General features: G+C 36.6%; 1 pseudogene; it reads right to left on the reverse strand.

Annotated features, from left to right (window-relative positions):
• Positions 1 to 5,571: 5,571 nt before the first annotated feature.
• Positions 5,572 to 5,690, reverse strand: LOC120605087 (uncharacterized; annotated as a pseudogene).
• Between the last annotated feature and the right edge of the window lie 310 nt (positions 5,691 to 6,000).

Consider the following 6,000-nt stretch of genomic DNA (forward strand, 5'->3'; position numbering starts at 1 on the left):
GGAGAGAGCACGTTATGACAGGGGTGATCGATACCAAATATTTCTCCAGGTGTGGTGAGTGGAGGAGGAGATTGGATGTACCCTTATTAGATCTCCATCAGTTAGTTCACTTTTTGTTGCCAGTATTAGCTAGCCTAAATGAAGCTTTTTTAAATAGTAGGATTTTTCATTAGAACACATTAACAGTGGATTTTGGAATAAGACTGTGTAAGTTTGAATTCTGCCTTTAACGCTTGTGATCTTGAGTTAAATTACTTAATCTTGGTATCTCAATTTCATTTTAATTAAATAAATTCATTTCAATTAAATTTAATAAATGCAAAGCACCTAGATGAGTGCTAGGCTTTTGGAAAGCTTTCAATAAAGGTAACTATTACTTGTTATTATTATGTCAGTAAAACCAACTTCCCAAAACTCATGAAGTCAATTTACAGAAGTCTACCAGGCAAAAAGAAATAGGATTCTTTACTTTGTCGTAATTTGGTACTTAGTATTTTAAATCATTGTAGCCACAATGTTAACTATGCCATTCTCTCCATTACATTATATGTGTGCATATGAATTACAGGGTCTTAACTTGAAACTCTAAAGTAACTGCATGTATAGTCACTTTAATTGTACAAAAAAGAAAACTACAAAATATTAAATGTAAATTATGATAATGGCTAAACCCAGAAAAGCTGTAATTACTAAAACCTCCACCCAAACTGACTGTTCAGAATGAATAATTGGATAACAGTGTAAAGAATGCTCATGAATATCAGGCTGCTGCTAACTAGATCTTCTATACTATTTAAATATTCTCCCAGCTGGAAAGTACAGTAGGCAGTGACTTTTGGGGGTTACTTACATGGGACTTTTCCTAGTCTGCTGGTTAACACACTGTCATTTTAATCCCTTAAACCAATAAATAGAGGAGAGGAAAAGAAGCCCAAACTGTAACTGGAGGAAAACAGAAAAATAAAGTGAAGTGAAAGGAAAAATAATATTCATGAAATGACTTCTTTGGGACAGACACTTTCTAAGGATTCTTAAATATTATTCACCCATCAGCCCTGTGGGAAAGATATTCCTATCCCCATTTGTAACAGACATCGTCGGTTGCCTATATAACAACTATTTCTCTCCCATTTTTTCTTGCTGAGAGTTTCAAATTTTTTTCTTTTTTAAAAATTAATTTATTTTAATTAGTTTCAAGTATACAGTACATTGGTTAGACATCTATATAGTTCTCAAAATGATCCCCCAATTGCTTCCTCCCTCCCCTGACCCTCCACCTAATCAATGTTTTAATGCTAATTGCATTCCCTATGCTGTGCTTCCTATCCCCGTGACCATCAATTAGCTACTAATTTGTACTTCTATAACCCTTCACCCCATTCTCCCAGTCTCCCAAACCCCTCTCCCCCTGTCTGTCACCAAATTGTCCACTATATTTGTGAGTCTGGTTTTGATTAGTTTGTTCTTTTTTATTCCTTAGATTCTGCATATGAGTGAAATCATATAGTGTTTATCTTTCTCTGTCTGACTTAAATATATTCTAGTTTCACCAATGCAATATCTTTTTCCATCCCCTTCCTTTTAGTCTGTGTGTGTCTTTTAATCTGAAGTGAGTCTTTTCTATTTTTTCTTCTTAAAGAATTCCCTCCAACATTTCCTGTAATACTGGCTTGGTGGTGATAAATTCCCTTAGCTTATTTTTGTCTGGGAAGCTCTTTATCTGTCCTTCACCTCTAAATGATAGCTTTGCTGGATAAAGTATCCTTGGTTGTAGATCCTGGGTCTTCATCCTGTTGAATGTTTTTTGCCAAGCCCTTCTGTCCTGCGTAGTTTCTTTTGAGAAATCAGCTGCCAGTCTTATGGGTGTTACCTTATAAGTAATTATGTTTTTCTCTTGCTGCTTTTAATATTTTTTCTTTATATTTAACCTTTGGCATTTTAATTATGATGTGTCTTGGTATGGGCCTCTTTTGATCCCTGATTTTTGGGATTCTCTGAGCTTCCTTGGGTTTCATGTCCATTTCCTTCACCAGGTTAGGGACGTTTTCCATCATTATTTCTTCATACAGCTGTTCAACATCCTATTTTTCTTCAGTTACACCAATCAGATGGGTATTTGGACCCTTAATAGTGTCTCATATGCTCCTTAAATTATTTTTATAGTCTTGGCATCTTTTTTCTTGCCATTCTGATTGCATGTCTTTGGCTTTCCTGTCCTCTAGATAGGGCATTTGATCCTTTTCTTCATTCACTTTCTTTAGTCCTTTGTTTATTCTATTTAATATACTTCTCATCTCAGATAATGTGTTCATTTCAGAGTGGTTCCCTTTTATAATTTCCATTTCCATTTTTATGTTTTTTTAATTTCTTTATTGATGTTCTCTATGCTTCCCAAAAAGTTCATTGAGCATCTTTATAACCAGTATTTTGAACTCTGCATCAGTTAGATTACTTGACTCCATTCTATCTGGATCTCTGTTCTATTCTGTCATATGGTTTCTGCTTCTTTGTCTTCCCATTTTGGCTGCCTTTCCATGTCTATTTCTATATATTAAGCAAAGCTCCTAAGTCTCCCGGTCTTATTAGTGTGGATTTGTGAAGTAGGTGTCCAGTGGCACAGTCCTGAGAGAGGTTCAGCAGGCCAAATTTAGCCCAAGCCTCTATCCCTCTGGGGTCACCTGTTAAGATTCAACAAGCAATCCACAGATGCTGTGCTTATATTTACCTCAAAAGGCCACACCAGAAACCAAGGCCAGCTGCCTCCACTGTGAGTCTAGGCGCTGTTCAGTAAGGAGCACCTGACTCGCTGAGGATGCACATGGATGTGGCTTGGGTAGGGCTGCAAGTTGGGGGAGGCAAGGTTTCAGGTAATCCACTGGGCAGAGCGACCTCTGTTATGCAGTTTGATGACTTCTGGGCTACAGCAGTGCACTGGTATGGGAGAAGGCTCAACAGGGAACAATGGATACCACCGGCACTTCTGTACAGGGCGAATCTCGCCTACACCCTCACTCCAACAATGCCTCCCTGTAAGTTCCTGGTGCCCCATGAACTCAGCAGAATCAGCACTGGTGCTCAGAGCGAGCAGGTCCATCACCATGGACATGGCCCCTTTAAGAGGCTTCTGCTGTTGCCGCAGCCTCCATCTCACTCAGCCGCTGGAGATGAGCAGCCCTGCATCCTTGCCCTGTCTTACCTTCTGCCATTTTAGGATGATTTCTTGGATTTCTCCCTATTTTATGTCTGTTCTTCTAGATCTCGGGCGATTTTTCCTTGCTGCTGCTCCTTGCTTCCGTCACAAACTTTGATTTGGTCACCAGAGGGATGAACTGAGCCTCTATCATCTATGCCATTTTTTTCGGTCCCCAATTTTTTGAGTGTTTACCTCCCTCATATGACTTAGGTCCTTCACATGTCCTTGTACAGGGATAATCCTCATAGGTCATTGTTTTCTCATTATCTTTGACAGGGATGGTCTAGCCATGAACAGGAGATACAATTCTAGTCAATGAAAGGCGATGAGAAGGCTATTGGGAAGGTTCTGAGGAACATTTCTTTATTCTTTAAAAGAGATCTCAGAAGGAGTCAGGGCTTCTTCTTCTGCTGTACATCATTTATATGTCTGGGAGCTATCTTGTGATCATAAGAGCAGCTAGTTTGAGGGCAAAGCAGACTCTTATCTTTAGATTTTTGTGCGTGATTATAAACATTGTCATTGTTTAATCCTCTTTAGGGTGGGGTTCTATTACCTGTAGACAAAGGCATCCTAACTGATATGCCATTTTCTGTATTATGAGAAAACTAAGGTACAGAAAAGTGAAGAGAATTGACTATATGCATAATGAGTAGAGAGAGCAGGTTATGCTTTCTAGTATGGAGATAAAATGTGTCTTCTAAACAGCATGCACGCTTACATGAACACAGACACATGCACATGCACACTCTAACCTGACAATTTCTATATTTGAAATGACAACTTAGTCCATTTACACTTATTGTAATTACTGATGTATTGGATCTGTTTCTATTGCTTTTGTTATTTTTTTAATTCGCTCTACTTTTTCTATATTTCTTTCCAATCCTTTTTACTTAAGAAAATAAGACATTTAGATCTTCCCCCAACAAGAAGTCTACATATGCTTATGCTCTTAAAATTTTCTCCCTGACTTTCTACACCCTGACCTCATTATTTCTATATTATCTAGCAATTTAATAAGGGGTTATTATGTTTGTATATTTTTTCTTTTTCTTTTTTCTATCTGAAATAACAAAAACTCTATCAAGATATTTATTCATCTATCTATCTTATTATAAATTCACCCTATAGTTAAAATTCATAATATTTACTTATTCTGAAGTTAATCAATAGCCCGATTAGTAGCCTAATGTTGGTCTCCTGTATGTTTAAATTTGGAATATCACACTTTGCAGTGCACTATTTCATTGCGAATTTTACATTTCTTTAAAAATTTTTGAAATTTGAATCAAATATTTATGTACCCTTTGGAGTCCACAGTAGAATATCTTTTTTTTTCTTAACTAAGATTTTAAAATACATTTACTTTATATATGTCATACAGACTCTTTTAGATTTTTTTTCTCTTGCAAGTACTTCATCCAAAATACTTCTTCAATGTGAGTCTTACTGTGACCATTTTTTTCAGAGATCTTGAATGGCCGAAAATATTTTTTTGTCTTGCCCACATATCTGAATAACAGGAAGTGTTAGGATCTTTTCTTTCAATATTTTGAAAACTGTTTTCTCATTCTATCATCTATGTATCTTAATCTGTATTTCATCTTTCTTATCTTTTTTTTCTTTAGGCTGAATTTTAGATCATTTCTTCAGTGTTCTTTTCTAACTTATCAATTTTTTCTGTAGCTATGTCTTCTATGCTGTTGAGACCATTTATTGAATTTTTAATTTCAATTACTGTATTTCTCACCCCCAGAAGTTCTGTTTTGTTCTTTAAAAATCTGCTTACTGCTTTATCACATTATTCAGACTCTCTTCTATTGAATAAATAGTAATAAGTAATAAATATACTTATTTCATTTTGTGATTCTCATGATTCTAGTATCTGAAGTATTGAGGATTTGATTCTGCTGTTTGTTGTTTAATTTAGCTTTTGTTCATAGTTCCTTTTTTTCTGTATGTTTTGTTTAGTTTAGGGTTTTTGATTGAGAGCTGCCCATTTCTCTAGGGCGAAATTCTTTGAGGCTCTTCCAATTTAAGTTTGCATTTGTTTCTATCACATACTTGAGGGAACTAAAAGTCTGGTCCCTGTTAACTAAATTCTTACTTTGAGGTTCTTTAGACTATTCAGTTGGTATAAATTTGGGCTCAATTATATATGAGGGTTGGCTTATGGGGATGATTCCTCTAGGGGAATTTCTTTTCTTTTTCCTCATTCTATTCAGCACCAGTGTTCAAGGGCAATTTCCTCTCAGTGTTTTGGAGTGGAACTTACTGGTTATATTTTAGCCTTACACTGAGAGTGCAGGCCTTTGGGATCCTCATAATTTTTTTTTGTTTTTGTTCTTTTTGTTTGTTTGTTCATTTGTTTTTAATACCTACAGCACCCGGTCTTCCTAGGTGGTCCCTCATCCAAGTACTAACCAGGCCTGACCCTGCTTAGCTTCCAAGATCAGACAAGATTGGGCGTGTTCATGGTGGCATGACCATAGACTGGGATTTTCATTTGTGAATAATGTCTCTCAGTATATAAACCATCTTGTGAAGGCTCTGGGACTTATTTTCTGTATCCTAAGCCCTATGGGGCTTTGACAACTAATGCTCAAGATCAGTTGATTTGGTAAATGTTTTCAGGGTGCTCTCCTTAGCTTTCTGGGTTCCCACTTTCACTTTGGTTTTGGCCTAAGTATGACTTACTTTCTTGCTAGTTCATGGATACTTTTAAGAAGATGTGTCTATTCCTCCCCCACCCACCCACCCCCACCAGTGTTTTTATTTGAGTAAGAGCAATGGAAGTTTGGGAA

The sequence above is a fragment of the Pteropus medius genome, unplaced genomic scaffold (assembly GCF_902729225.1).
Source record: "Pteropus medius unplaced genomic scaffold, Ma_sr-lr_union100, whole genome shotgun sequence".
NCBI classification, from domain to species: domain Eukaryota; kingdom Metazoa; phylum Chordata; class Mammalia; order Chiroptera; family Pteropodidae; genus Pteropus; species Pteropus medius.